The 21,315-nt window shown below is 38.9% G+C and overlaps 1 long non-coding RNA gene across 1 annotated transcript in view; it reads right to left on the reverse strand.

Annotated features, from left to right (window-relative positions):
• Positions 1 to 21,315, reverse strand: part of LOC308190358 — a 620,619-nt gene that overhangs the window by 541,307 nt on the left and 57,997 nt on the right. The window lies entirely within an intron of this gene.

Raw genomic sequence — 21,315 nt, forward strand, 5'->3', positions numbered from 1 at the left:
AAAGTATTTAGTAAAAAAAAAAAAAATGACCCTTATCATATTTTATGCCATCTTATCCTGTTAAGTTGAAAGTTGAAATCTTTTTTCTAAAGCCCACCAAAGGAGAGAGGGAGAGAGAGAAAATATATGCTTTTACTTTGATAAACTGGTTAATGGCCTGAAAAAAGGAACTAAATTACAATGGCAAAATAGAATTTACTTAAAATATTTTAGTTATTTAATGGTTTATTTTTATTAAAAGATTAAAAGCATTGTAAATAAAAATATTTAGACTTTTTTATTATTATTTATTCTTCATAAATTATGCTGCAAAATGCTAGAGTATTTTAGCTTTGTATGCTAGAGTCCAAAACTGTTTTTTATAATTCCATGACTTTTCAAAGCATATGTTGTACAATGCAGGATGAACAGGAAACCTGGTAGATACTCACTGGCACTATAACGTGAAGAAAAGAGAGCCACAGTGAGAGCAATGGAGTTGTCTCTTTCACACACCTTTGTTGGACTGATGTAATTCAGCTGAATGCTACTTTATCACTTGTAATGACTTAGTAGCTAGTTTTCATGGAAGTATAGTAAGCAAATGCGCATGACTAGTAAGGCTGATGGCACCTCTTGAATGTGCAAAATGAAAGCAGGATGCCTAGAAGAAACTTTGGGTATTTCCTGCTTCTGGAAAAGCTAAAGAGCTTTCTTCATTTTTATTACTATTCATATTACAGGAGGTAGTCCTGTAGGAATCTTATTTCATTCAAGCCAGTTGTGCCTGCCTTTACAATACTTTTGTTTTGTGGGATGTGGAAATAATCTATAAACCAGGAATGACCCCATGAGTTTTGAGACATCTTAACATAAAAGAATTTCATCTTGACCTTTGTGCATTAATATACCATTTTTATGAGATACTTCATCTTTAGCCCAGTTTCCTTTGCACAGAAGCTTTGTATAAGCCAGAGCTAACAATGTATCTAAGAGTCAGAGAAAAGAAATCCAGTGAGCCTATTTATTTGATCGTTGGCATAATTCCTGTAATTGCATCATGAATTTACTGCGTACGTGTTAATTAAACTGTTCTTGGTGTCCTCCAAGTAATATGGCAAGTATTTAAAATGTTATAATAGTACAGAAATTGATATGTTTCCAAACTATCACAAGGTTTGACAAATAAAAGAATCATGTCTTGTTTTTGTATATTCTTTTCAGTATATACAGTTAAACTACTAGCTCTCTATTATTTGATGAGGACCTTCATTCTGCCTAAATAATCTTCTTAATTTGTGGAAAGCATATGATATCTATATTCCTAACATAGAAAGACTGCTCTTGAAACCCAGGTTAGCTTTGTCTTATCTACATTACATTGTATTGTAGGCTATGGACATACATATAAATGATAAAGATGAGGCAGGGGCATGGTCTCCAGTTCACAGGTAAAGAACTGAGTCTGGAACATATTTAGTGGGTTTTTTTTTGTTTGTTCGTTTGTTGTTGTTTTTAATTAAAATCATACCGAATCTTTTTTCTTCTAATTTTATCCTCTAGAAACCAGGGGTTGATATTATGTGATTCTTATTACCAATGATATTGTAATTTTTGACTTTTGTGGAAAAGTATTCTTATAATTTCATGCAGTTCAGAGTTTCAGTCAGTACCTTCACCAGCAATGAAGTTTTATATTCACAGAGATCAGTATGGTGGTAGCTGCAGTAATGACTGATGCTGTTGCGTTGCATTGCATTGCTGGGAAAGGGGTTGACCTCACCTGTCCTTGTAGTGTATTTTGTTTGTTTGTTTGTTTGTTTTTCCCCTCTGGTGTTGAAGAGAAGTTATGGAAAGCTATTCTGCTTTGGAAAAGGTAGTGAGACATCATTTAGGAGTCTGGGTTGTGCTTTATACTTGAAATTGAAAAAAATGTCCTAGAGGATAACAAATACGCCTTAGTGCACCATTTATATCTGGTAGTCCTAAAGAAAAGTGGTGCAGGTGGTAGAAAGTATATTATTTGGAAAGGAAACATACTGTAGATGGGGCCTTCATATTTCCAGGAAATGAGAGAAATACTTCCCTGGTTCTGTGCGTTTTGTTTGTCTGAAGCAGTTAGTTCTTTTCAGTGTATGTCCAGTTTAGAATAAGAGCTAAAAGTAAGAAGATGTCCATACAATCCATTAAGACATTTTCATCATATTTTGGCTCAGAGTTCAGGCTCAGAAGATAGTAACATTTGCTGTCACATCAAAATGTATTTAAAATGTTAATATATGGAGTTCTTTTCCCTTAGATCTCCGCACCTTCTTAGCACATGGTAAGTATTATATAAAATGGTGGAGGGTCAGACTGCTTCTTTTCTGAGTGCATAAGAGGATGGATGGATTTAATTCTGCTTGAATGTCTGACACTAGTAGACTCTCCAACCCTGGTTTAGCCACTTACCCTTCTAGTCTGTCCTCTGTAGCTCTGAGCCCAATCTTCAAATGCAAATGCTACATGGCAACAAGGGAGCAAAAAGCTGCTCATTTCTTTGCTTTGAGTTAGATAGTGTCTGCACACATTCACTCTGTGCCTGTGCTGATTTGGTTAACACCAGAGAGATAATGAGGTATTTGAATTCTGTTTCCAGGGGTTCTTTCCTTCCTACTGCATTATTTTGATTTTAAAATGCTTTTGTATCTGTATATATGTATCACGGTGTCAAAGCTTACATACCACTATATATTAGCATTTCTTCAATCAAGCAAAAACTTGCACATTTTTTCTTCTTTAGCTCTTGCTTCATTACTTGTGATTCATCATTTCCAGTGTTTTGTTCTGATAAATCTTCAGCACAGATTCATTTTTCTGCTATTATACAGTGTCAACTAGCTCACAAAACCAGAAGAATAGTTATTAAAATGTTCACGCTTCACAAATAATATTTTGACTGTTGGATAGATATAAAAGTCCAGCAGGAAAAATATTCTGACATGATTTGTAACATGCTATCTTTCAAATGGCAAAAAATATCAAAATATAATTGAAACAGCCTGCTCATGATGCAATCCGCTTTCCATTTTCAAATGAATGAAGGAAGCACACAGTATGCATTTTTCTGTGAATCCCAGGGCTTAGATCTACACAATACATTTGTGGAGGCACGACAGTTAGGAAACTTTTCACAAAAGAAAAATGGTCAACAAATGTTGTGATTATTTTGTTATTGAGTACTGAAAGTACTTCTTTGTAATTAAAGTTTAATTTTAGTGCAGAATTATGAGATGATTTTGTCTATGAGTATTTGTAGAATCTGGGCAATCATGAAATGAGAGGATGAAGGTAGAACTGTGAAAACATAAGTCTTCTTGTTAAAATAAAACCATTAGCAAAATACACAATGCAGAAAATGTCTCCAAGAAATGAGAAATACCTCTTGTTAAATGTTTACAATGTGTGCCTTGTTTGAAAAGCAGAATGCTTAGCTCTCTCTCTCTGTCTCCTTTTGTAATGCATTGACCAGATTTTTCTCTGCTGATTCTCTGCAGTTTCCTTTGGGCAGGGAAATTACTTGTATAATGTAAGATTAACAAAATATTACCTGCATGAAACATTGATATATTTGTGGATAGAACACAGTAAACCACTCTTCCTATATATTCACTGCAGTATAAAAAGTGAGATGTAAAAGACCTGTATATTTAGAATATATAGTTATGCATGGATGCATATGTCTGAAAATAAAATATATACATGAATATGTTATATAGGTGTCTGTCTTTTCCTTGCAAGGTTAAGCTATATGACTAAATCAAACTCTTTTCTTTCCATTTTACCCATCACTACCAGCAGATAGCAGAAACAGGATGCAACTTCTAAAACAATTTTTGCTGTTTTTATATGTATGAAGCAGAAAGAAAGAAGGTTTAATGTAATCTGTTGGATTGACTTTGCAGAGACATTGTTAACAGAAGCCGTGTCTTCAGCTAAGTAACCCAAATAAACATGATATCAAAATGAGTTTATAAATACAATGCTTAAGCCCCACTTCTACCTGTCCCTGTAAGGATACTTGAACAAGCCACCTCCTTACAAGAATGTATTTGTGTGTGTGTGTGTGTTTGTGTGTGTGTGTGTGTGTGTCTGTTGTTGGTGTTTGTTTTCTTGTTTTGTTTTGTATTCCTTCTGTTTTTTTCCTTTCCCTGTTGCCCTACTTCTTATTACTCTTCTGGAATTTCCCTTTGATGTAGGTACTCATAACATTTAGTGGATTTCCCATTTGGTTGCAAGTAAAATAGAAAACCCAGAACAGCTCTAATGTGTTTTGGTCTATACAGAATCCAAACATTCAAGGCAGATATTGCTATTTATTTTACAGTGATAGGCATATATTTAATAAAATTTTCTTAGCAATAATGCAGGTTCTGAGGAACAAATTTGTAGTCTTACAGCTTTTTTAATTGGAAGTGAAATCAGAAGGGTTTGATTTTCCATGTAGAATGTTTGGGTTTCGATGTTAACAAAACTTACAATATATGAAATTAGCATATATTATAGTGATAGAAACAACATTGTTTCTTTGAGACCTTATTTCACTTCTTCCCCACCCAAATAAACTCAATTCAAACTTAAGTTGTTAATTAAGATATGTCTAATCCTAACCCTTTCGTCACAAGATCAAAAGGAAGAGGAAGGTCTGTAAAATGTGGGAAAAGGGCCTGTACTCTTGGGAGGAGTATAGCAGTGTTGTCAGGGCCTGCAGGGACGTGACGAGGAAGGCTAAAACCCACCTAGAGATGAAGCTTGCAAAAGAGATAAAGCATAATAAGAAAGTTTATTTTTAAGTATGTAAACAGTAAAAGGAAGACTACGGATAATGTGAGTCCCCTGCTGAACGAGGCAGGTGCCCTGGTAACGGGGGACACTGAGAAGGTGGAGATACTGAATGCCTTCTTTGTTTCAGAGACTCCCCACCAGGACTCCTGGACCCTGGAGGGAGGAGAAAGAGTCTGGGAAATGGAGAGGTCCCCTCTGGTTGAGGAGGGAGTTGTTCGGGAGCGTCTCAGTGGGATCAACGCACACAAATCCATGGGTCATGATGGGATGCATCCACCTGTACTGAGAGAGCTGCAGAGGTGATTGCCAAAACACTCTCAATCATCTTTGAAAGACCTTGGAGAACAGAAAAGGTGCCTGAAGACTCCAGGATAGCCAGTGTCACACCGGTCTTCAAGAAGGGCAAGAAGGAGGATCTGGGAAACTACAGGCCAGTCTCACCTCTGTCCCTGGAAAGGTTGTTCCAGGGTGTCATGGACATACACAGCTTGTTCTGGGTGCCACCTCCAAGCAACTGGAAGAGAAGAAGGTTATGAGGAGTAGTCAGCATGGATTCACCAAGGGGAAATCATGCTTGACCAAACTCGTTGCCTTCTATGATGGCATCACCAGCTGGGTAGATGGGGGGAGAGCACTGGATGTCATCTACCTTGACTTTAGCAAGGCTTTCGATACTGTCTCCCACGATATCCTGCTAGCAAAGCTGAGAAAGTGTGGGATAGATGAGTGGACAGCAAGATGGGTTGAGAACTGGTTGACTGGCTGAGCTCAAAGGGTGGCGATTGGCAGTGCAGAGTCTGGCTGGAGACCTGTGACTAGCGGTGTTCCCCAGGGGTCGGTGCTGGGTCTGGTCTTGTTCAACATCTTCGTCGACGACCTTGATGAGGGAAAAGTGTCCACTCTCAGTAAATATGCCAACGATACAAAGCTGGGAGGAGTGGCTGACATGCCAGAAGGCTGTGCTGCCATTCAGCAAGACCTGGACAGGCTGGAGAGATGGGCAGGAAGAAACCAAATGAAGAGCATAACAAGAGCAAGTGTAGAGTCCTGCACCTGGGAAGGAACAACTGCACTTATCAGTACAGGCTGGGGGATGACATGCTGGATAGGAGCTCCGTGGAGAAGGACCTGGGAGTCCTGGTAGATGACAAGTTGACCACAAACCAGCAGCGTGCCCTGGTAGTTAAGAAGGCCAATGGGAACTTGGTGTGCATTAAAAGGAGCGTGGCCAGCAGGACAAGGGAGGTGATCCTCCCCCTCTACTCTGCCCTGGTCAGGCCTCACCTGGAATACTGGATCCAGTTCTGGGCTCCCTGGTACAAAAAAGACAGGGATCTCCTAGAAAGAGTCCAGCAGAGGGACACAAAGATGATACGGGGCCTGGGGCATCTTCCCTATGAGGAAAGGCTGAGAGATCTCGGTCTGTTCAGCCTTGAGAAAAGAAGATTGAGAGTGGATCTTATTGATGTTTACAAATATCTTAAGTGTAGGAGACAGAGGGATTTGGCCAACCTCTTTTCAGTGGTCTGTGGGGACAGGACAAGGGGCAATGGCCAAAAAATGGAGCACAGGAAGTTCCGCACCGATATGCAAAAGAACAACTTCATGGTGAGGGTGACGGAGCAGTGGAACAGGCTGCCCAGGGAGGTTGTTGAGACTCCTTCTCTGGAGATATTCAAGGCCCGTCTGGACGCCTACCTGGGCAACCTGCTCTAGGGAACCTGCTTTGGCAGGGGGGATGGACCCGATGATCTCTTGATGTCCCTTCCAACCCCTACAATTCTGTCATTCTGTGATTCTGTGTGATTCTGTGATTCTGTGATTCTAGAAATAAAGACTGTATCATAATGCATAATGAACAAGGAACCTGTATCATGTTGGTATGGACAATGTTAATTATGTTGTTTCCTAACATATTGAGTTATATAACGTGTACCAATGTCTACACATCTGTATCTTATGGTTTATCCTAAACTGGGGAACCACACAGTCATTAACTAGACCTCCACACTTGAATTAGTGGAGTAAAAATATCTTATCACCTGTTCTTCCTCAGAAAGGGAGAAGACATACAATTTTCCACTGGATTTCACTAATATTTTATGACATTTCTTTTTTAGCATCTTAGCTTCTCATCTGATCTGATTTTCTTCTTTATTTGTTCTGAATTCCTCAGCCCTAGCAGATGGTTGTCGTTTAACACAGAAAGCAGCCAAGCACCACACAGCCCCTCTGTCACAGACCCTCCTCAATGGGACAGGGTGAGAAAATAAAATGAAAAAGCTCATGGGCTGAGATAAGGACAGAAAGATCAGTCACCAGTTCCCAAACAGATTAATGTTATTTATTGCCAAATAATAACAGACTAGAGCAGTGAGAACTAAAGGCAAACTAAAAACACCTTCCTCCCATACATCCTCTTTTACCTCCAAGAGGCACAGGGAAACAGGGAATGGGGGCTGCAGTCCGTGCCTAACACTTCATCTCCGCCACTCCTTCATGGTCACTGTCTGCCCCTGCTCCTCGTGGGGTGCCTCCCATGGGATGTCATCCTTCACGAACTGATCCTGCATGGGCTTCCCACAGGCAGCAGCTCTTCAAGAACTGATCCAGGTATGGATCAGTTGGTGTCCATACCACACCATACTATGGTGTCCATCCATCAGGAGCAAACTGCTCCAACCTGGGTCTCCCACGGGCAGCAGCTCCTGTCAGATCACCTGCTCCTCTGTGGTCTCCTCTCCATGGGCCACAGGTCTGGCCCGGAATCTGCTCCAGTGGGGGCCCTCCACAGGCCGCAGCCTCTGTCAGTGCAGGTCCACCTGCTCCACCGTGGTCTCCTCCACGGGATGCAGCGTGGAACCCTGCTCCACCGTGGTACTCCATGGGCTGCAGGGGGACAGCCTGCTTCACCATGGTCCTCACCACAGGCCTCAGGGGACTTCTGCTCTGGCATCTGGAGCACCTCTCCCCCTCCTTCTTCACTGACCTTAGCACCTGCAAGGCTGTTTCTCATTCCTCTCACTCTCCCAGCTGCTGTCATCCTCATCCACATCCATTCTGGAAAAGATTCTAGTAACTAGGATGGTTCCAAAGTTTGAAATACATTTCATAGATTCTGTAAATGTAACTTAGGAAATTCCAGTGTTTTCAGCTCCGTGTAAGGGAACAGTTAAGGTGTATTCCACTTTTATATTCTTTCCAATTTCAAAACTGAGTGCAGGGAGGCATGTGAAGATGGACCATTGTGTAATTTTAGCAGCATTCTTCACTACAACAAAACATTTTGCTGTTTTGTTTGTGAATGATTGTTTAGATTGCTACTTCTGAAGAATAATGTATCTTAGCTGTCTGCAAGACAATTATGAGACTTTGGGAAATCTTTGTTCAAGATATATCTGTTCCCTGAGGAAACCATATGATAGCAAAAATTTTCCTTCACTGCATCCAAGTCCATGTTTTCATTTCATGTTACCACAGTAGTGTAAAACTTCTGTAGTCCATGTGAGATCCTTCTTCATATATTCATTAATTGTTGAAATTACCCTAGGGGGATAAAAGTAGAGATTGACAGTATTCAGAATTCACTGATATAGAATGTCAGTTTTACAAACTTGTTACTTAATCTACTCTTCAAATTTGTCAACTATCAGCTCTTTTGTTTCCTTTCCAAGTTACTCTAACTTAGCTAAAACTGACAAAGTTTTGGGAAGGGACGATGTCAGATTTTTATTTTTATTTTTTTTTTCTTTAAGATAACTTGATTCTACCTATGAAGTTCTTCTGGGTAGTACTGAAATATGTTCTTAAATAGACATAGTACAGAGAGAAGCAATGGTGTTATGCTAAAGCTCCCATGTTAACCTTATTAGCAAAAGTTAAATACAGGATAATTTAGCAATGACTGCAATATATAAGAACAGATGGCTGGTGGATGACTTCCTTCTGTGTACTGAAAAATTCCAATTAAGGCAAAATTAAATGAATTAATAATATCATAAAACTGCTATTCCACTTTTTATTGTGGATTATGCCCTCCTTAGTAGGGAAAATTGCATTAATTGCTTTAAGAAAGGAACCATTCAGTGGCTGCACAGGACTTGATGATGAACTGTTCCACTTCCTGTCATTGCACAGTTATGCATAATGTAACCAGATGGAATTCAGAAATGGAAGGAAAAGAGCGCAGCATTTTTTATTTTTCTCCAAAACCTAAAAACACTGTCATTTGTCTAACTGGAGAATCTCCAAAAGCAGTAGCATAATATAAATGTTTTTATGCATGATATGTAGCCAACAGAATGAGATATGCTTAAGAATACCTGACATTACACTCATGAGAGGACATCATTATGCACAATGCATTGCACACCTTGCAAAAATGTTCTTATCCTGTGTTATCCTATCCTACAGCACTAAATGCAACTGTACTAAGAAGCTTCCTCAACGTACAGTAATTTTGATTTTGGCCATAGGAAGGGTTAAAAGTGAGTGAAGAGCTACCTTGTATTGCTTTCAAATTATTTATTTTAATTGACAGTATTTTGCTATTTCCTTGAATTGGACATTATGATTTTGTTTTGTATGATGTGATAATTCTTTCCAGTCAGTGAGACATTGAATCAATCTTTGTTGTTTTATAGGTTTCTGTGACCCAATCTTATCCTGGTCTGTGGGGACTAGTTGCGCTCAGAGTCAATGATAAGGGTACAATCTATCTGTATGTTGCAAACAATATTAATATTCTGTCACCAAAGAGTGGATTTACACTTTTTATTTACTATTTTTTTTTCAAGTGTCTTATGTGTAAACCCACCTCACATTTAGTCTGTTCAGATTTGAGTGCCTATCCAGGTAAGGGCTTGAGCTAAATTCTGAAGCAATACTAAAAGCTACTTTTAACCTTTATAGTAGTTCTGTTTTATCTGGGATAGGCAGGCTAGGAATGTAGCACTCAGCTTAAATGCATCACAATTCATGCTGCCCATTTACTCAGCATTATCACACTGGTCTTGTATGGATATAGCTACTGTTAGAAGGCCCTTCTGTTCTGTGTCTCAAAAAGCAAGGGCTGCTGAACTATATGGCAGCCTGGCCTCAGACTCCTCTCACTGTATAATAGTGTGGTCATATCTCATGCAGTCTGGAGTCATCCTGCAGCTTCTGTAACATCAAAACTGTAGACAGCTAGAGCTTCAGTGTCTGCACCTGAGCTAACCTCCCCAGCTTTCTTGGATGGTCAATAGAGAGAAAGAACTTTTAGGGAATTAATAGATGAATTACACCACAGAATTGCACATCCTCTAGAAACTATATAAGTAAGACAGATGAAAGAGCTGTGCATATCTACAGGCTAGGTGTAGACTGTCCAACGAATCCCATGCAGACAGATTAAAGATTAAGTATATAAATATTCCATGGAACACTTTTGTCTTTTAGTTTCATAGTAGCATTACTTGACAAGGAGTGTATATCAGCCATGTGGAAAGCAGGGAAGAGAGCACATTCATCAGAAATTTGACCCTGAATTTTGTTAGTTATAATACATCCACAAAGTAAGCTTGGAACAATGGCTGTGACATCACTGTAAATACACGTAGAAGACATGAGAGCAACTGAAATGAAACAAGGTGAATCCCCTAAACTGAACTTTAGAGGAAAACATGTCAACAGTTACAGAAGAAGACAAATAGATATATGGCACATGATATTTTGCACTATCAGGATTTTAATTAACCACAAAGGTAACATAGCATCCTTAAAGGCATGTATATTTGACTGTAATACATGTTTGATTATGCAGTTAATTAAACTGTGAAAATTATCCATATTAGAGTCTTCTATGCCCACCACTGTAGTAGGAGTTCTGTAGACCCCAAAGGAGTTGAGTGATATGCCTCTTTAGTATTGAAATGTACTGCTCAGCTGTTGCAGCAGCAGGAGACTGTAAGATCAAGAGGCTTAATAGCTTTGGTACAAGAAGCACTGGCACATTAAATGTAGTAAAATGTAAAAACTTATGGTATGTCCCTAGCTCTGCAAGTCCCCTAGCTCTACATAAAGGGTCTGACAAACTGCACATCTGTAGATTTTATAAGTTAAGCAAGTTTAAGAAGACTCTTATTACATGTCACTTCAGACAGTTTTTTATTTGAAAAATATTTTTTTGTGTTTCTGAAAATTTTGACTACCAAAATGTCATCTCTCATCTTTGCAGGCCTGTCAAAACCAGATTTTTTTTTTTTATAGCAATGGATGCAAAACTAAAAGTGTAAGACTATTTAAAACATACTTTTTTATATATTTGTGTTATATGTTTTGCTTTTCCCTATTTCCGAAGTGTTTCAAACAAGTTATGACTTGTTACTTCTTATTGTTTGCAGTACCGCTTGATATCTTTTCTTTGCAGTACCTCTTTTCTCTGCAGTACTTCTTTTCGTTGTTCTTATTCTCGTTAGTGTGGCAAATGTGAGGATTAAAACAAAGGATGAAGGATTTTTATTTTCATAATGTAAATTAGAACAATATTTTGCTCTTTATTAGAACAATATTTTGCTCTTTTTTGCTTTAAGTTGTCTTTCATTTTCATTTTTCCTGACAAAAATATTAGTACAGACAATAATGTAAACACTTTCATAATGTATTTTGCAAACCTGAAGCTTAATATTGAAGATAAGAGAAATTCCACCTTAGATATTACAGAGGATCATAATGACTTAGTTGCAATTATACTTACCCATGTCTCTGACCATACACACTCTGTCACTGTAACTGGCATGTTAACTCAGGTTCTTTGCTATAACTGGATCCTTCTTTATAGCATAGACCTATCTTACTGAGATACGTCTCCCTGGAGAGCAGATTAGGAAATAAAGGACTTCAGTTATTGTCTTTAGTTTGTGTACACTCTCTGCCTTTTGACTAGCTGTTGCTGCTCCACCTGTACAAACTGCCCCTACTCCTTTGTTGATGAAGTTTCCTGAGCAGCAGCAGCAGCTCTCTCTGCCACCCAGCCTGCCTCCTACCTCTTCTTTACTTTCTATAGGCTATGTTCTTTCCACCCTGGAATTCAGCTGTTTCTGTTGCAGGGGGAGCTTGGTTAACACAACTTGTGCAGCTAATTTGCCTGTGTCAATGTCAGGCTGAGGCTGATTGCCTGAGGGTAACTTTGCCTCAACAGCTTCTTTCAGGCATGGTTCTGTGAGCAGCATTTTGAGCTCTATTAATGTCTTTCCTGAATATTCCATTTCTCTTTCTGAAAGTAATTGTTCACATTCCAGTTTACTGAGTTCAGAATATGCTCTTGACTGGCTCATTTTATTTTTCATAAGACTTTTTTTTAAATGAAATTCCTTTACACAGTTTTTCTGGGGAAATTCTGCCTTTATCGAGTGAAGGTTTTCTTATACAGTATTGTTGTGTTTTCCTGTGCTTTTTCCTTGCAGACTGGCATCTTGTGGTTGGCAGAAGGCTTTGGTTTGCATTTTTCTGCTTTATGTGGTTTTCCCAAATTGAAACTAAGCAGCCAACCAACCAACCAAACAAATCAGAAAACAAGAAAGTAAAATATTCTGAGCTCCATATGGATATTACAAGGCTTACAAACAAGTCTGCCTCTCAGTCATTATCAGCCATTTGAATGACGTGGAATAAATTTCATCTTCTTCCCTGACTGTTGTATAAAAGATAATCTTGCTAATATTTATTCCTGTGAACAAACTACATAAAACTATATGGAGTTACAAATGTTTACTAGTGGTGTCATTTGATACTGGAAACCTACACTTCCAAGCCCTTTCCACTCCTTTTATACCGAGACCTGTTAACATCTTATGCAAACAGAAAGGGACATCAGAGGCCCTGCTTCCATCTTCCATCCTGGAAACTCTGTACAGCCCTACTGAAAGGAAGAGCAAGAACCCTTAAAAGTGTTTGTTATCTTCACATCATGGGATTCCTGGAAATTCCCTGGAAATAACCACTTTACATCTTTGGAAGTATAGCCAGGATAGCAGATTTTGTTCTGTTCAAGGCTCTTTCTTAGCATCGGATTACTTAAATATGTGTGTGGACCTCCTTCAGCCCCTGTTGGTTTTTGAGTTTGTATCATCCTTAAGAAAACCTTGAGAGTCATGATTGCTTCCCAATCTCTCTTCCTCTGGCAAGTTCAGCAAGTTGGTAGGAAATTTCAGGGCTTGGAAGGAATAACTTTTATCCAGGCACTCAGATCTTTCGTAACTTAGCCCTCTAGTTATGGAGAGGGATAAGAAGGAATAAGCAGAGAGACCTCTGCTATTAGAGACTAAAAGCACAATGGTTCTTTAAGCAAGGAATTATATCTCTTTGCAGTTTCACATATCTTGCTCATTTGTCAACATGTACTTGACCAATCCTACATATTTTCAATTTTTATTTATTTATTTGTTTGTTTCCTCAAGATTTTTTCAATTATTTTGAGTCTGGCTGGGATGGAGTTAACTTTCCCTGCAGCAGCCCATGCAGTGCAGTGCTCTGCATGTGTAGAGAGAACAGCATTGGTATCACACCAGTGTTTTGTCTATCACTGAGCAATACTGGCACAGCATCAGGACTCCCTCCAATCCCCTCAAGACCCAGCAGGCTGGGGGTGGGCAAGAGATGAGGAAGGGACATCACTAGGGCAGCTGACCTAAACCAACCAAAGGGATAATCCATGCCATATGATGTCACACTCAGCAATAAAAGGTGGGAAAGGGGAAGGAGGGTGTGCTTTTCTCTCTCTGTGCTTCTGTGTGGACTTTGTTTATTTGTTTTCCCTCTTCCTTTTTCCTTTAATTAAATCATCCTTATCTCAACCCATGAGCTGTTTTTTCTTTCCTGTATACTTTCTTCTTCCCCTCTTCTGAGGAGGGGGAGTGAGAGAGCGGTTGTGGTGGAGTTCAGCTGCCCAGCAAGGCAAAAACCACTACATGACCCAAATGCCATTTAATACTACATACGTGGCTACCAGTTACTCTATTCACAGTTACGGCTTTTGTTTCTCTAAGGAGGTCCAATCCACAACTAACAGTTCTGTCTGAGGGAAAAAAATCTATTCAGTGATGAAGTGCTACAGTAATTAAACTGCACCATTGCCACTAATTTAAATCTTCCATTGCACCAACAAAAGACAAAAGTATGATCAGTACCCTGTGAGGCCTACTTTCCTTCAGCTTTCTTCCCTTTTCATATTAATTAAAGGCAAAAAGTCTTGTGTACTGAAGAAAACTTCTGGTTCAGGGTCATTGGCTCTCTGTTTGTCGGCACAGACAATCTTGTGGAACGTCCATTGAAAAGGCACAAAGTGATTTTCTCTTTCATTATATATCTTTTAACGAACAGGTTGTTAGGCTTCCACATGGAATAGCACTTTGACAAGTGATGAATAGGCACTATTAGCATTGAGGAATACTAACCAAAATTTTAGCTGGAACCTCCAAATCCTATTGGTGTTTCTTTGACTGTGCTTCCTATAAGGCTGAGCTCTAACAAGATTTGGATCCATGTTAATCTCAAGGAAGAAACATTCTGTGATGTTTATTTCATGCTATTTATCAAAACAAAAAAACAAAAAAATACTATGTGACCCTGAGAAAGCTTGACATCCATTTTGACATAAAATTTTTGAAGGTTTATTCAGTAATCGGGATAAAGAGTGATGATATTTTCAGTGGTTATTCACATCTTTGGCCTTCAAGATGTTTCACAGGCATTCACTGTTAAAAAACTATCACCTTAAGTCATTATAACCTGTAGTCCAAGAACATACCATTCATTGTGGTGCTAGAAACTTTGCTTTCTTTATCCCTATTAGTGGACACTTTTCTGCTGAAAGATCTTAAATATTTTCAAAGTTAACAGACAACTGCTCTGATCTCAAGTGTATCAACAGGTCCCCACAGTTTGGTGTCATCTGCAACCTTGATGAGGGTGTGCTCAGTTACTTCCATCATACCTTGGACAAAGATGTTAAAAAGATGTGTCCCTCTCGTACTGGCAGTTCTCTACCTCCAACTAGAGTACGACCCATTGACCAGAACCCTCTGATCCTGACCATCCCACCAGTGATTTACCAATCCAGCGTATAACATCTTTAAGTTGATATGACAATATTATCTGAGAGGGTGTTGGAAGTCTTGTTAATGCTGGGGTAAAAGATAATTGCTGTCCTCCCTCATCCACAAATCCACTTATCAACATTGTTTGTTTGCATCAGGGTCATCACATGAAGATAAAGGCAGATGACATCACCATATTCTATATCAAAACTCAGAAAAGCAATAAAACTCATCCACTATTCAAAGACATGGTCAGTCTACTGACAGAGTGCACTGAAACACTTCATACTTTATCTACACATAGCCCTAAACATACTAGCAGATGAGTTCAGACATTTTGAGAAATCAGAGTATGGAATAATGTCTTAAAAGATACATTCAAGGAATGGGAGCTTGCCAAAAGTGGCATCTTTTGCAATGGAAATCAAAAAGAAACACTGATCTTTCTGTTTGTTTATCCTTAGGGTCCTAGTCAGAACAGCTGATATATTCCACTTCCTAGTTTGTCTTATGTCCAAAGTCATTCGGTCATAGACAGGCTGGCATGTGACAACTCTGAATCTCCTTACTCTAATACAGTCAATATTATTTTGGTTAAAGATCTCGAGGACCTTTTAGTGTGGGACACGGTAAATACATCACTATTTCTAGGCTTTCTCTGGTTAGATACATCATTTCACTCAATTTTCTACACTTCATCCTGCGGCTGATGGATAGAACTTAGGTCTGGACTATATATTTTCTGACATTCTAACATCAGAAAATGTGCAGACAAATGGATTGCAAGTGAGAAAATCAACTACTGTCTTTATTTAAGTTCCTACATATGCTATGGCAAAAGATGTTAAATCTTCTATCAGTGTGGCTTATTTTTTATTACTTTTTTAATTTTATTTTACTTTTATATTATGCCTCAGCATAAGCATAGCTGTTTTCTTTCATTCAGCTACTGAAACTCGTTTGGCAATTTTCTCCATCAGAAATCTTAATGCTAAATGAGGTTAAGACTAAAGCCCTTGTAAGTGGGTCTTTTGAAAGAGAAACCCATTCGTTCTGGTTGTCATTTGGACTGGGATTAAAACAGTGATATAGGCAGCTAGAAGAATAAGGGAGAAATTACTTTACACTCCAATTTTGGCAATGATATAGTACACCTAAACTAGTATCAGGGTTTAACTAGAATCCAGAAATTAACGTGCCTTGAAAAACATGCCTTGACACAATTTAATTTCTTTTGTTCAAGTCTGAAACCATCTTAAATTTTGAGCATACTTAAATTTGAGCATACTTAATTTTTGTACGAGAACTGAAGAGACTATCTGGGCAGTTCAACACCATGTGTTTATAGTTAAGTTGTATAACTAATGATCTACATTCAGAGTACTTCTCATTGAATAACATGCTCTGTAAGGACACCTTACAAAGTTACTCATAGTAATTATATCGCTTTTATTAGTGAACACTTTACTTAAGAAACTTCAGTGATCTAGCAAATGAACCTCATGCCTGATCCTTTCACGCTGTCATATGGATCTCAATTCACTCTTAATGTTACTGAAGTCTCATTATTTGAGATACCAGGAGGATAGCGATGGGGGTGCTGTAATTCTGTTGGTGACAGGAAAATTGTCCTTCAGGCTTGATTCAACAGACACTGATCCTCCTCTATGACAATGTTATTTTGTAAGGAGTATTGCTTGGGATCCTGTACAGTTGGAATGAATGCATAATGTATAAAAGAAGAAATGATTTAAATGTACGTTGCTTGTCTAAACAAAAAAAAGTTGCTTGTCACAAGCCACTCTTCCTCCCTTCTAGTTTCTGAAAGTTTCTAGGAATTTCTAGATACTTTAGCTGATAGAAAAACAAGCTTGAAGGACATGCATTGTAAGACTGTGTTCAGAAGAAGGTGGGATGATGCTGTAATTAGGGCTATGAATAGGTAAACATATCTAACAAATAGCTTCTAAGGCTATCAAAAATTGTTCTCATATTTGTATTCATACAACACTAAAAAAGGAAGCTATCTAGATGGATATGCATGCAAGTCCTTCTAACAAGGCCCAAACATAATGTCAGCTACCTCTCCTCCAAGTACCTTCTGTATAGGTAGTGTGAATATTGCTGTAGACAATTCATTTCAAATACCATTTATGGCTAAATAAACCTTCTTTTCATGCTGAGATATACCCTTCAATTAAGGATTTTTTTTTTTAAATTTAAAAGGTTATTTATATTGATAAAGAAACTTTCTTGACACTGTCTTTCTTTATATACCTTTTGTGTAATAGTATTGCAGAAACAGAGTATGGTTTTTATTTTTATTACTATCTCTCAATCTTTAATCATCCAAATGCCTCACCAACTAACGACATACAGTTATAAAATTGTTCAGATAAAAGCTCTGCCCTGATCTGATGATTCTCTTTAATTATCTGCCAATAAACACATACTTATCAAGACCATATAGTTCTTCATCAGTAGTCCTTTTTACATTATGCTTATAGTCCACCTTTTATTTCAAAGGACTTTACAAACTATAAAGCATGTATAATAGTCATTTTCTTTATATGGTGCTTGGGAGCATTATACAACAAAAAGTACACAAAACTTATGCTTCACCCACCACTGAAATACAGACACCTCTGAATTGAAAGGTGGCAGTTTTTTAATAGCAAAAGAAAAACACTATATCTAATTAAAGCTGCAAGCTACATGTAGTTAGAGGGAGTGTGGTTTTTTGAGCTAGAATCCTATATATGAATTATTATTACTTTTTATGTTCTTCCTCTCCCTCTTCATTTTACATGCCAGGAAATAAAAAATCCTTAATGTACCACCTACTCTTTACTTAGACCTTTTAGTTATCCTCTGCTGTTTTGCCAGACTTTCAGAACTGCTCGAGCTTGATCCCTCTATGTTAGCCCTGAAAGAATCCAACAGCTAATGCTTCATCTAAAGGATTTCTGCAGGGAAAAGGGGTTCTTTTAAACTAATTCCTCAGGCTGCTCACAACCTGGACTTTCCCCTTTAGATGTCCTCTGTGGCTCCCTAACACTTTTGGGACTCTTTGAGCTGCCTGAGCTGTCTTCTTTTCCTGATGGTGGCATTTTCTCTTCAAAGAACAATTTTTGCTGCCCCTCTATTTGCATTTTCTTGCTCCCCTGCAGGGAGAAACCACCTTTGAAATCAATGTGGTTCTGCAGCCAGGTAATAAGCATTTAATATATATATATACTTGACATTTGTTTAAAATTTGTTAAATCCTATAGCAGCTAAACAGGTATGAGGTGATTTTCCTTTAATGTTGCTTCCTTCTGATAGACTGTGCAATGAAGCTGCATCAGTTTCAAAGGTTTCCCACTCCCTGCCTAGAATAGAGCTGTTATAGCAATAGCCCTTTGAAAAAGAAATGGCAAATGGCACCAGCAAGACAGGCAGATAGCTTAAGTCAAGTTCATGGATCCCCAGAAGTGCTAGGAAACAGAAGAAGACATCTGAAGGAGGGCCAAGGAAAGAGTCCAGGCTTAGAAAACATCTGTTGAACAAATTAATTGAAAAAGTCACCCCACCCCAAACAAAGCAGTAGCATTTGAATGCAGAGGTTAATAGCTGCAAAGACAGTAGCTGAAGCTGTAAAGTACTCATACACTTGTGCAAATACTGCAAGACCTGTTATTTAAAACAAAATTGAAAAGAATTTCAGGCTGGAATACTCTCTTTAGAAAAAAAAAGTTATACATTTTATTATTATTATTATTTCTTATGCTAAACATGACTACTGCTTTATTCATTTCTGAGTGACTATGTATGCATCTAACTGTCCATCTAACAGCTAGAATCTTAATGCTTAAGTGTGGAGATATTTCATATCTCTCGCATATAGACATTGTTCATATTCAAAAGCTTTTCACTGCACTGTGATAAAATCTCAAGACTGCTTTTTTACCATGTAGAGTGTGAAGTCAGTGGTGCCTAATCTTACAAGGATCCAATCTCTGGGGCATCCTCCAGGATCCAGCCTGCGTCACTTCATGAAAGAGAGAAATTGAATGGTTCTGTAGAAGTTGCTGTTCATATTAAATCAGATACTTGTAATACCCCCAGTTCATGAAATCTGTGGTACCTGGAGACACTGGCATACTCTGGGCTACATCTGAGCCTGGAAAGATAGTGCACATAGTATGGCTCTGTCTAAGCAAAGGGTTTTCAGGATTTTTTAGGCCTTACTTCTGTACGAATAATGTATGTCGAGCATTGTCGCTGACAATGCCATCTGTACTTGTAAATAAAATAGATCAAGACATAATTACCACAGCAATGGACAAAATCTCTTTTCCTCTGTGACCTTGCTGGACTTATCAGTACTGCCTATTGGGAACAAATATTGACACAACATGACTAACCAGGACTGGGCATTATTGTTCATGAACTTCGAATTAATAATAATAATAATAATAATAATAATAATAATAATAATAAATTTAATCCAGAAACTAATAAAAGAGTAGTCACCTTAAGCATGAGAAAAAAAATAAAAAAGTATAATTAATAGTTTCTTTTAAAAGAGAGGATTCCAGTCTGAATAATCTCTTTAATATCTTTAATGACGGTTTGGATAAGGAAATTGACTGCACCCTCAGTAAGTTTGCAGACAACACCAAGATGGGGGGAAGTGTCGATCTGCAGGAGGTTAGGAAGGCCCTGCAGAGGGACCTGGACAGATTGGATGGATGGGCAGAGGCCAATGGGATGAGGTTCAACATGGCTAAGCACCAGGTCCTGCACTTTGGTCACAACAACCCCACGCAGTGCTACAGGCTCTGTGCAGAGTGGCTCGAAAGCTGTGCAGAGGAAAAGGATCTGGGGGTGTTGGTTGATGCTTACATGAACATAAGCCAGTAGTACCCAGGTGGCCAAGAAGGCCAACGGCATCCTGGCTTGTATCAGGAATAGTGTAACCAGCAGGACCAAGGAGGTGATTATCCCCTTGTACTCTGCTCTGTTGAGGCCGCGCCTCGAGTACTGTATTCAGCTTTGGGTCCCTCACTTCAAGAAAGACTTCGAGATCCAGAGGAGGTCTACAAAACTGGTGATGAGGCTCTGGAACACAACTCTTGTGAGGAGTGGCTGAGGGAACTGGGGTTGTTTAGTCTGGAGAAGAGAAGGCTCAAGGGAGACCTTATTGCTACCTGAAAGGAAGTTGTGGGGAGCAGATGACTAGCGATAGGACAAGATGGCATGGCCTCAAGTTGCATCAGGGGAGGTTTAGGTTGGAAATTAGGAGACATTTATTCTCAGAAAGAGTGGTTAGGCATTAGAACGGGTTGCCCAGGGAGGTGGTGGAATCACTGTTCCTGGGGATGTTTCGGGAAAAGTTAGGGACATCGTTTAGCGGGTGATATTGGTGGTGAGAGTATGGTTGGACCAGATGATCTGGGAGATTTTTTTCCGCCTTTTTATGATTCTATGATTACCTGGAAGAAAATTACTTGTAACAGAACAAAATAGTTCCAGGAAACGTGCCAGCAAGGACATCATTTACACCTGCTTGCACTTATGGTCTGCCCTGTTCAGTTTACTAGCATAGGCATACAAGAGGATGTCGTCCATACATTCTCTCTAGTGACCAGTGCTGGGAACCAAAGGAATGGCATGAAACTGCCTCAGAGGAGGTTCAGGCAGTATATTAGGAAATGGCTCTTCACTGAGAGGGTGATTGGGCACTAGAACAGGCTCCCCAGGGGAGTGGTCCTGTCACTAATCCTACTGGAGTTCAAGAAGCTTGAACTCTTGAATACTTAAATTCTTAAGAATTCTTAAATTCTTCACTCAGAAAGTGGTAAGGCACTGGAATAGGTTGCCCAGAGAGATGTTCAAGAGGTGTTCAAGACTAGGTTAGGATGAGGCCCTGAGCAACCTGATCTACTGGATGATGTCCCTCCCTATGACGGGGGGCTCGGAACTAGATGATCTTTGAGGTCCTTTCCAACCCAAGCTATCCTATGATTCTAAGTGTCTGGACAATGCTCTCAGACGTATGGTTTGATTTTTGGGTGGTCCTGTGCGAAGCCAGGAATTGGACTTGATGATCCTTGTGGGTCCCTTCCAACTCAGGATATTCTGATATTCCATCGTTCTATCATTGTCATTCTATGACTCTGTGAACAATGATAATCCCTTCCAGTAAGTAGCAAGGACAGTGGTTAACAAGCTCTGCACCTGTGAATTCCTGTCTATCTAGGAACCCAAAAATGCCTAGGCATGGGAATAAATAGGAAAGATTTGGGTAGAACAAAAATGTTTTCTGTATGGAGCTGCCAAAACAACATTCTTTCAGACAGAACATATATGACCTATAGATATATATTTAAAACTAGACCTATGTGTAAGTGTTTTGCTGAATGGACAGATACTGATTTCCTTAAATTCTGTG

Source organism: Anser brachyrhynchus, assembly GCF_964034855.1.
Source record: "Anser brachyrhynchus genome assembly, chromosome: 2".
Taxonomy (NCBI): Eukaryota; Metazoa; Chordata; class Aves; order Anseriformes; family Anatidae; genus Anser; species Anser brachyrhynchus.